Source organism: Calidris pugnax, unplaced genomic scaffold, assembly GCF_001431845.1.
Source record: "Calidris pugnax isolate Ruff unplaced genomic scaffold, ASM143184v1 scaffold41, whole genome shotgun sequence".
NCBI lineage: Eukaryota > Metazoa > Chordata > Aves > Charadriiformes > Scolopacidae > Calidris > Calidris pugnax.
Window position 1 is genome coordinate 24,457,685 of NW_015094509.1, and position 12,054 is coordinate 24,469,738.

General features: G+C 40.2%; 1 protein-coding gene across 1 annotated transcript in view; it reads right to left on the reverse strand.

Annotated features, from left to right (window-relative positions):
• The window catches only part of ZFAT (zinc finger and AT-hook domain containing), a 112,432-nt gene extending 105,171 nt beyond the window's left edge, over nucleotides 1-7,261 (reverse strand). Inside the window, exon 1 of the mRNA XM_014965477.1 lies at nucleotides 7,147-7,261. The gene's annotated coding sequence lies outside the window, so the exon portion shown is untranslated. The remainder of the gene's footprint in view (nucleotides 1-7,146) is intronic.
• Nucleotides 7,262-12,054: the final 4,793 nt, after the last annotated feature.

Below are 12,054 nucleotides of genomic sequence, written 5' to 3' on the forward strand. Positions count from 1 at the left end.
TTGTTTGTTTTGTTTTTTTTAACTGGGCAGTGATTTCTGAAACAATGAAAGAGATTGACTCTAACATTATGAACTGTAAAGAAAGAGGGGGAAAAAAAGTTTCTTGATATTTTAAAAATCTATAGGAAAGCATGAGAGTAGAAAACTACTAACGTAGCTGAGACCGAATTCAAGTGAGGGCTGGATGCGTACACCATACGCAGTCATTTCAGAAAAACAAACACCTAGAAGTTTTTGTTGTAAAATAATATTCTCATCTGACTAAAAAAGATCTAAGGAGGAAAAACGACAGAAAAAGGATGATGGTGCGAGTCAAAATAAATTTCAGATCCCGATTCAAAAGGGCCTCTGCCAAACTGCACCACACCCGAGTCTGAACCCAGTTACCTGAGTAAATGTATGATTTTGTTGTATGGATGAGAGTGACAGCAGCAATTAAACACCCCCCACCTCAGCCTTGTGCTCCTCAGGCTGTGCAACTCAACTTGGCCTGAAAAAAATAAGTTTTCACCGAATACCATCTTGGTTTGCCATCAGAAGTTATTGAGCCAAATGAAGTCTTTATTTCGGTAGGTTGGGAAGTTGTGCAGTAATCAGAAGGGAGGTGGAAGTGGCCAAGATCATTTTGCTTTAAAATTGAGTTAAAAAAAAAAAATCCATTTACAACACTAAGAACTAAGAGGGTAGGAATTACCCTCATAAAATCCCAACCAACAGGTTAACCTGCAATCAACAGAAAAAGGAAGGAAGCACCCTTACTTCTATTTCTTTTTCTCAGAGCACAGACATTCAGCAGTTTATATTGCTGTATAATATATAGCAACATCCACTGCTGTTCTCACTTTTTTTACATTTTAATCTTTTCTGGCAGGATAGCTGCATCAGTGCATTGACCATAAGAGAAACTTGGAAAACTAGAACTACAAACTTAGGAAAAATGTGAATACTCTGAATGTATTAGGCCAGATTTCACATAAAGATCCAATCCCTTTCCTTACATTCCCATAAAAGCACTCTTTTGGATTTATCAAGAAATTTTTATTATACAAACTCAATGAGTTTAACATATAACTCAATTTTGCTGCCCACAGTACAGTTCTAATTTCTTCATTTCAGCTATTTACCTTTTCCTTTTGGTCCCTCTTACCAGGAAAGGAATTTTTGCCTCATTCCTGGTAAAGTACACTGAAAGTTGGTTGTTTAATCTGAGGTAGATTCTTGGAGATACTTGATTAGAAACTATTAAAACAAATCACTTTAAAATATTTTACAGCTACCTCTACATGACTTGTCTTTGTGTTATCCTGAAAAGTCTCCCAGTTCCTAATTTAGGCCCATAGTCTGCCTTTTCTTCTCTCAAAGCAATCAACATCTCTGGTTCAAGATAATAAAGCTGTCTGTAAGAAGTGAGCTCTTTATTTTTAAGGGCATCTTTAAGTATAAGATTCAGATGATCCTTCAGTCTGGAAAATACAGAGAAATTTACCTCATTGAAGAGAGAAGACGACAGAAGCACGAGGGCAAAACAAAACAGCTCTAACACTTGACAAGGAATAAATTTAATAGATGTTCTTTGTAGTAGTATCAGAAGAGCTCTACCCATAAAAAATTAACCTAAATACAAGTAACTCCATCTTTACTATTTCCAGTAGGAAGCTTGCTAAAATGTTGAAGCCCTCTGTGCCTGACGACTCAAATATGAGAGGCACGAATGGAAAAACCTCCCTAAAAACATCGAGCACAAAAAAACTATATAAATACGTCATTTGTCAGGCTAAGTTGTCTTTTCTTGTCTTTTTTTTTTTTTTTTTTTTTTTTGAGTGGCTATCAATTGAGTCTGGTGTAGCAGACTCCGAATCAATGACACATTTAGCACACTCCTTCACTTAATGACTTTTCACTCGCATTTGCAATTGTAATTCTCTGGTGATATCAGCTGCCAACAATAGCTCTCTGTAACACTGCGATGGAAACAAGCTGAGCCCTGCAAGGGGACATTCATCCTGCAGAGTCCCTCTGCTCACCTCTGCTCAACCAGGGCACCTTTGGATCTTCTGTTAACATCAGCGCTCCAACCATGAAGTCTACACCCTATTCCTATATTGCTGGAGAAGCTGGTAAGGGCCAGGGCACCAAGAGACCTACGGGCAACACAAGACAAAATGTTCCTGTTTTAAGGCTAATCCTGCATGACCACATTCCAATCCTCGCAAACATGACAAATCCTGGCATTCTCACACTCTCAGTTTTGGGAGGCGGAGGCTGGAGATTGCTCCTGCAGCCTGTAGGCTTTGGATATTTTTTTAAACAGTTGATAAAATCATAGAATCGCCAAGGTTGGAAGGGACCTTTAAGATCATCTAGTCGAACCATCAACGTAACTCTGACAAAACCAAAAACCCACATCGCTAAGCACTCTGTCAACCTGTCCTTTTGAACACCTCCAGGGATGGTGCCTCAACCACTTCCGTGGGCAGCCCATGCTAATGCTTAATCACCCATTCAGTGTAAGATTTTTCCTAATATCCAATCTGAACCTCCCCAGAGCAACTTGAGGCATTTCCTCTTGTCCTATTGCCTGTGACTTGGGAGAAGAGACCGACCCCTGCCTCTCTACAGCCTCCTTTCATATTTCCCCTGCTGAATAAAGTGAGCTCAACTCCTCCACTGCAATTAAATCCTGCAGGGTATCAGGCTGAGAAGTGACCTGTACATCGATATCAATCCTAACCTTGCTCGCAGTGCATATACAATTATTTTTTTAATTATTTCAAAGAAAACAAGCTCAACCCGGCAAGTCACATCCATCAGATAAGTTCATGGCATTTGGTTTTACAAAGCACCTCTGTCCTTAGGCACAAGTTCAAAAAAAAGTTAATTATTTGTTTTGCAATAATACCCAAGAGACCTATTCTTTTAAGTACACAGATAGAGTCTGCTTCCACAAAGGAAACGGTCCTTGCAAGAACAGCGCCCAGTGATGGCATCCACTTCAGCATCAACAACCCCAATAACAAAACAAAATCCCATACAACCCATAAAAGAATGCAAAACACCTTTCAACTACTCTCAGAATGATTATGTCTATTTAAAATGTAGATTCCACCAAGTTCTTTTCAGAAATAAAATTTTCAGGACATAATGCGATGGCAAAACAGTTCATTTTGAGAATGTTACTCCATATTCTCAGATCAATCTCACACAGAATCTGACAAATATACTTAGAAATTTACTACTTTCATAGCCTCTCTCTCAAACATTATCTCCTTTAAAATCAAGCCACCTCCTTCAATAATTTATAACACAACAAGGATGAAAACAAACTTTCCTAGACTGTAAATATGCCAGGACTCTATCTGACAAATTTGAGTCAGTTTCCCTACTCGGAGCAATGTAACATTTAAAAATTAGTTATTGGACTACAATAAGAAAAGGAACTTTTTTTTTTTGGAGAAGACAGAAGCAACTTTTAGCAGGATTTTTTTTTTTTTTCTAAACCATGAAAACAGGCCTTGATTTCCATACTGACAACTACCCCATGCATTACTCCTGTTTTGCTGAATTCTACACAGAATTACTAGTATAATCTAGAAAAAATTTGCAGAAGGTTCCTGACAAGAACAAAAACCTACCACACTCCTGCCTGAAAAGGTCAAAAGAAGAGGTACAGAGTACCACCAACTTCCAGAAGGCACATCAAACACAACCGTTTGGAAATCATTTTTAAAGACATGGACAAAGAAAAGATAATAATGAACAATTAGAAGTTTTATCAAAGGCAGAATGTACCCAACCAACCTTAGGTGAAGAGCTGGGGGGCTACTTAGATGAAAGTTGAATGGTGAATGTAACATTGAGTTTAGTAGGGCTTTTGAGAGTCTCCCACCACAGTCTCCTCTGGGATCTGAGGAAGCCCCAGCTCAACCCACAGAAGAGAAGATGAGCTGAAAAACCAGCTGGGTCACTGCCTCATGTGGCTACAACCAACAGCTGAACACCCAGGTACAGGCTGGCAAGGGAGGTCCTCAAGGGCCAACAAAGGGCTCCAAACACACTCGACAGAACCCAGGGAGATGACACAGATGGCACCTCAGCACACTGGCAGGTGACAGTGAAGTGGAGGGGGACAGAGAAGGAGAAGGGCCTGACACAGAAATAGACCATGATAAGCCCAAGGATGGGGCCAAAAGAAACCTCACTGGATTAAAAGAAGGAAAAGCGCCCAGCTCTGCACCCAGGGCAGAAGAACCCCAGGCATCAGCACAGGCTGGGGAGAGCTGGCTGAGGAACAGCCCTGCTGGAAAGGGACCAGGGGCTGGGGTAGATCCAGCTGAAACGGGAGCCAACGTCTCACTGCAGAGAAGGCAAACCACAGAGAGGATGTTGTCCCTTCTCCGCCTGCCGCTGGCAAGGACACTCTGCAGACACCAGGTGCTGAGATCAGGACCCTCCCTCACTTCAAGGAGGATGGTGAGGAACCAAGGAGGGTCCAGCCCTGGGCTACCAAGGAGGTCAGTGCCTCAAGGGCATCACCCACAGGGAGATGCTGAGAGAGATGGGTGTTTTCTCTGGCAAAGAGAAGGGTAGGAGCCATCTCAGAGCTGTCTACGGCTACCAAGATGAACTCTGGAGACAGTCAAGACAAACTCTTTCAGCACTAGCAGATGGGGTAAGAAAGCATCAGCCACAAAATGCAACATGGAAAATTCAGGTTGGACACAACAACAAACTTTTCACTAGGAGGGTGGTGAAACCCAGAACAGGCTTCCCAGAGAGACTGTGCATTCTCTGTCCTTGGGGGGGTTTCATGGTTTAGTAGGACAAAGCCATGGCTGACCCCACCAAATGCTAGTTAAAGCCCTGCTTTGAACGATTGGTTGGACCAGAGACCTCCAGAAGTCTCTTCTGACCACTATACTTGAGACTCCATGATCTCATTACTCCCTGCAATATATTTCCAGCAACTATAGCCTTGTTTAAGTAATTATCCTTAAACATGACGAAGTCAATAAGTCTTTGGAAAAAGAATTATCCACAGATGACATCAGTGCAGACTGTCCTATCAATAGCCAGGTGTTGTCAATATAGTGCTAACAGCTCTGACAGTTCTGGAATCACAAATATTTAATGTTAAAACTATTTTAATCAGCTGGTGCTAAATATTTTAAAAGAAACTACAGACAAATACAAGCTGCATACCTAAGCCTATTGAATTTAAATATTCTGCCAAACACTATCCCAGGGTCACCTCTGTAGATTAGTCATAATGTTCTTCCAGAAAAATCCCTTCAAGACTATAATTCTATGCCAGTATCTTTAAGAAGAGGCAATATCAAAGATATTTTCACTTAGCTTGCTTGTGGAACATCCTGCAAATTTGAAAAAGACAGTAGACTGTTTCCCACGAGACATGACTTTGAACATTAAATTTTTAAAATGTTGCTCTTAAGCAATACACAAGGATGCCTCACATTTAAGGGCAGACTACAGATTTTTAACTCCATTTTTCCCTAGCAAATCTCAATTCTGTTTCCTCCAGGTATTAAATATGGCTTTTCAAATCATAATATACTAAATACAGGAGATGGACAGTATGACCCTTTTGCCACACTGCAAATGTAGAGCTTTAGTGATAATCAAACCAATTACAGCAACCAGTTTAGGAGCTATTTAGGACTACAAGGACTGGTTCCTAGGACTCACTCCCAGGACCACACAGATTAAGCAACGATTCAATGCAATACATAAAACAGCATGGTGAAGGGGAAACCCAGGTCATTCACCCCACATTATAATCCTGCTTTTTGGGTACTGTTGGTCCAGCGAACCTTGAACTACCTCGTGCTGTCACAGAGTTTCAAAATAAGAATGAAAGGTACTCAGTTTAATCAATAAGACTAGTAGCTAAAATGAATTCTCTTCTTTGAATTGACTGGTGTTTTTCATGCCTTCTGGTGAGCTAATAAGTATACTCATCTAAAAAAAAAACAAAACCTACACCCATAGGTAGTGCACTGCAACAGGAGGCGATCTGCAAAACAAAACAGTTTGTGCTGAAGACAATACTCAAACTACTTATTCCAGGAGGTCTCACTTCAGAATTAGCTCTAATCCTACCTATGATATAAAAAACCTTAAACCAAATGCCTTAATCCAGTCCAGGACTCCTTTCAATTTTTGTTCATCCAAAAGGAGTCAAATGATAGAATCATGGAATGGTTTGGATTGGAAGGGTCCTTAAAGATCATGCTCCACAAGAACCGCGGAACAGTAATTGGAGAACAGTCATGTCAAAATTGCATTCCTGACCCCAATTAAAACCTGGATGTAGTTCACTACATGACCTTTCAGCTGCTACACTGGTTGTATCAGTTTAGTGATATGTCCACTGAGTGCCAAAGTAAATGGCAGGAGGAACACATACAGCAGGAAATCCTTTCCGAAGCTTTTAGTCATTAGATAATTCAGCAGTAAGAATTATAATAATATCCCAATGCAGTTTCATTTAGCAACAAGTTTTCTAAAGAAGTTGGAAATTTACGGGTCCATTCTGGGGTTCACATCAATGTTCACAACGTCAAGAAATATCCTAAACCTGCATTGCCAAATGCCACCCAGTCAGAGCCAGTTCTGCTGTTTGAAAAGCGCTGCTCTGAGCAGGATTTAAAAAAAAAAATTGTAGGGTCTGCTACAAATTATTCCTATTCATTGTTGGCAAACTATTCTCTCTAAGAGAGTTATTCAAGATTCATCTTCCACTTTGTTTTTCATATGAAAGCAAAAAAAAAAAAAAGTAATCTGTTTCTTAGGGGAAAAAAAAACAACAGGATCAGCAGCAAAGAATGCTATTATCCAGCCTATAGCGATAGGCATTTTGGAGATAACAGCACACAGTTATTCCAAAATTAATCCTGAAGCAAATTTTATTAGCTGCATTTTAAGTCATAGAACCTAAACACTTAGATTTTATGCATGCCTGCAAAATACAGAGCAATGCACAAATGCACTACGTGCAGCCAAGATCTTCACCATACCTCAGATAAGAACTGCGCAATATGAACATCATTTGGTATTGCTTTATGATTATCTTAATGAGGGAGGCTGTTGCACAATGACCATTCCAAAAAACACAAAGAGAATACTCACACCACAGAGCCTGACTATTGGTGCACACTCAGGATGGTTGAAATTGACCAGGGTAAGAGCACTGTGGCATAAGAGTAGTCCTGCTCTTTCCATCTTCCAGCTGAGGGATTCTCGCTTCCTCCACCAAGATAGGAATTTTACAATTTCATGATGCAAATTACTTTGATAACCACTGTACTAGCTGCAAATTAATCCTGGAAAACAAAAAAAGAGGAAAAAAAAAAAGAGGAGAGGTAAGTTTTGTGCTATAGCAGGCAGATGACCTCAGTCAGTGGATGACAGGACAATCCTTAGCACCGACGGGAAGAAGGCACCATATAGGGCAAGACCACTTATTTTGGTAACAACACAGCATTAAATCAATATAGGTGCATTGTTTAACCACAACTGGAACCTTCTCCCACCACACTCCCAGAAAAAGAAGAAGATAACAATACTTAAGACCTCCGGCATCGTCATTTTGAGAGGGGAACGGTAACATGAGCAAGCTGTATGTCTCAAAGACACAGTAAAAAAAAAAATGAATTTGGCAAAATCATGCTCCCTTAAAGGTAATATCAACTTTGTAACCATTTAAATGTAGCTTCAGTATTGCCATGCCTTGCAACAGGAAAGAGATATTAAAAAAAACACCAAACCAACACAAAACAAAAACCCAGCAGAGGAACACCAAGTTGCCTTTTCAAGTTCACCCCAACCTCAAGTCTGAAAACTTCCTCAGCATTTTTTGTTAACGCTGCATGTAAACGTGGAGCTCTTCCCAGGGACTTCTCTGCCAAGCTCAGTCAGCAAACTCCACCTCCATGGAAACCAACTGAGCAGGACTTTCATGGCAATCACTTTTCCTAAATGCTGGAGGAGTGAGAGGTCTGCCTTATGTTACCAATGCTCCACCTGCCGGTACGCGGACACCACAGGTTAGTCCAGAAAGCATCCTGACCTTGGAGAGAGGCAAAGACAAACCAAAAGAATGCAAAAATAAACAAAAACGTTGCCAAGTATTCAGAAGCATGCAAATCACCTCAGGCAAGAACCTCCCTTGAAGAATTTGGCAGTATGTTTCTGAATATTAATATTCCTGAAAAATATTTGTGAAAACCTCTAACCGAGGATGTGGTTCAATCCTCCTTCAGTGGCTGCCTTAGTCAGCTACTAACACATTAACACTAATTAGTTCATTAGGCCAAGGGTACAGCTCTGCAGAAAAGTTTGCACGAGAGATGCAAATCAAGCCCAAAAGTGGAGCTCCCACAGAAAACCATCATTAACTCTGTAGTTTCTACATTATAAATTTGATTTTATCAGGAGAACTTTACTAGAGCCCAAACCAAAATCTCATTAAAGCTGGGTATGTCCTAAAACAAATGAACCAAGTGAAAAATACATTAAAGCTGCCCACCCTGTTTCACCACATTTACATATGAAAAATAATGTGTTTACAAAAATAACAAATAAGTAAACACGTGGCTCTTCAGAGGAATCCTGCCATGCTCATTTCATAAACCAGGTAATGTTCCCTGTAAATTTTGAAGGACAAGGATGCTGCAGTCCTTAAGACTTATTTCACCTGTTGAAAGAGCTGAAAGGTATCTTCATTCAGCTTTCCACAAGGGCTACCATCTGTTTCAATCGTTTTTTCATAAGCCAAAGAAATCAGGATAGGAAACTGAAGAAAACTCTCAAGGTGTTTGGAGACTGACTCGTAAATGAGTGATTTTCCTCAACCTCTTCTATGTTGTTTACCTGCAAGTGTGGGACAAGTTACTGAAATCAACACCATGTAATTTGTTATCTTCCTTTAAGGTGAAGAATTAAAACATAACTGGTAATAAGCATCTGCCACAGCATTTCTAGAACAAATACGTTGTGTGAAAACAGTTTTAAAGTTAAACTGTACGGTGGGACCAACGAAGGTCCACTTAAGGAAATGCTGTGAAGACAGGCTTCCAGTCATGTATAAAATAAACTCAGGCATCACCAAGAGACTGAAACTCAGCCCCCTTCCACACAAACCAGCTGCCCGAGGCTCCACTTAAATGCGAGATCGAGAGTATCGTTGGCAATACTTGTCAAGTTACACGTGCAAATGAGATCTCACATTTCATCTTTCAAATTCCAACTTAACTCCAACACTATTTAAAAGCAGAATTCCTCCAGCTAATTATGTTCTCCAACTTAAAGCAGTAGCTTAAAAGACCGGCAACATCAGAGAGTCATCAATAACCTGTTACACCAGTGCCGCAGTCTCCAGTGATCTCAAAGTGCTGCCTGTGCAAAGATTAACCCGGCACCTAAAATAACTGCTTCATTCTGCAGGGGGTGAAGAAATGACTGGAGCAGACAGCCCCAAAGCTCAAGTTAACAGCATATTATAAACTGTCTAAATCATCAAGGAAAAATCTGCTATAGCAGATTTGTAGCATGCTGGTAAACTGACAGAAAAACCAGTATTCACCTTTTTATCTAGAGCAGGTGACTTAGGAAAACGTTTCCCTTTCCACAAAAATTAGAATAATTAATGATTAACAATCTTTAAGAACTGCAGCAGAGATTTGGTTTTATTGGGATGGCTGGTGTTCTTAGGAAAAATTTTAAGTAATACTATGTGTAACAGCAGTTCAAGCTTGGTAAGTAGAGGTCTTGTTTCTTAATTTACATATAAGTAAGAAGTCAGGTATCATTAACCATAACAATAAGGAACTTCACACTGAAGTGTGTGTTGTGCAAGAAAGAGCAACAAATAAACCAGCACTTCTCCCTGATACTGCAGTGTGCAACTGCACATTAACATACAGAATCACAGCTTCAATCAGTTTGTTAGAGCCAAGGAATGTTTAAGTACACAGATTTGTTTTACTTTCCCGAGATTTTACTGCCTCTAGTTAATATTTGCCATAACCTGACTTAACTGAGCCACCAACTTCGCTGTTCCTGATCCAACTAGTGTGCTTATCAAGACAAGTCATTTAATCACCATACTCAAAGGGAAAAAACTCACTGTAAAATTTTGATTAGGCTTTTGAACTCAAACTAGTCATACAGGCTGAAATCAAATGAAAAATACAACACCAGACAATCACGCCCAATCACATAATACCTCAGGATATCAACTACTACGTTAATTTTGTAATTAATAATATTAAAAGCATTCGATCAGATGCAAATCAGTTTTCAAGTTACACAGTAATCAAAAAAATCAGAGGAGAGCGAAGAGTCAAAACAGACTGTATTTTAAGTAAAGAAAATATCCCAAGTTTCCTTGTTAAAGAATCTGTCTTCTATCACAGCTGATTCAAGTTTTGAAGATGGCAAGCTCTGCTCAGTGTTATAGTTTTCTGCTGCAAAGGCTAGAGATACAGCATATCATTCTTCATAAGTCACCTTAATTTTCCTTGGTATTTCCTTGAAACACTCCCTCGATACATTCCGAACAGAGGAGGGACAGCCTGCAGAAGAACCAGCTTCCCTGGTACCAGAACATTCACGGTGTTCCAGTGACCCCAACGTGCCTGATCCCATCCAGAGGGCTTAGTCATTCCACAGCAAAGGGCTGTGTGAAAATGAAGATGTCCTCGACCCACAGAAAGATGGGGGTGTTGGGCTCACAGAACCACCATCAAGAAAAACGTTCTTGAAAACTCCACCTTTATCTTATTTGGATAAAGTGCACATCTGTCAAACTAATATTAGAAATTAGCTAGCTGTAATAGCTCTTGTCTTAACCAAATTTGATTGAGAAAATGTACTTAATTATCCTTCCAGAAGTGAGCGCAATACTGATTACTCTAAAGTTTTACTGGTTAAGTTTACTGAACAGTAATTTACGATAAGCAAATTTCGAAAGAAGTAGGTTGAGAGGCAACAATGAGGAAGAATTTATTTACAAGCACGATCATTTAGTTACAAATTTTATCAGCAGTGCTAATAACATATCACATGTGGTCTCTATATAAAGACACTCTTGGAAAACATCAGGTTAACAGAACACATTGCACCAAGTATATGAGTATGTTGGAAGAACGTATGTTAAAATAATGGTGCATATCAAATATGGACCAGTCGGCAGAATGAATATGGATAAAAAGAGGTGCCCATCTCCAGGAAGAGCCGTGAATAACACGCAGCTTTTCACCCCCAGCCAGGGCACTAGTAAGGATGAAACAAAAGAAAGGAAAATGCAATGGAAAACTCACAGCAATTTTGAATTTGAATACTTAACCAAACCTAACAGTGATGACAGACTAATTGCTACTGACTCTCCAGGTCCAACAGCTGAGATGCACCTTGGAAATTCTAGGTAAGAGCAGCTCCATGGCCAGGCAGGGCACCAGTGGCTTAAACCGGAATAGTTTGTTCTACTTTTACCCTTCTGCTTCTGATTTCTATCTTAGTAAATAACTCTACCTTTTGCCTGGTACTGAGGATACGGGGAAAGGAGACAGTTTGGTGAAGGTTAAAAAAAAAAAAACCAAAGAAAACCCACTCTGTGCCAGCAGCCCTGAGCAGTTTGTACCCGGGATACACGCTCAGGAAGCTCACGCACCAAGGAGCATTTTCTGCCAAGCTGCAGGGGGTCAGCAGGGCATCTTCTGCTGCTGAGCATCAGCTTTGGGAAACAGTCCTTTCCAGAATGTACAAATGTCAGCCTTTTCTGTAGGTTATCAGCAGTACACAACAGACCTCACCACTCACCCAAACCCATGGCCTCACACTGTGATTTCTGCATATAAAATAACTCAGCCAGTGCACTGACCAATCCAAAGGATGAACTGAGAGGTTTAAGATAACGCATGGAAAAGAGCTTGGTCTTCAGGAACATTGGGAAACACTCTGAACATCAGAGGGGGACGACGCTGCACTTGGCTGAACCACCTTCTATCTGCAAAGAAACAATGAAGTAAACGAGGA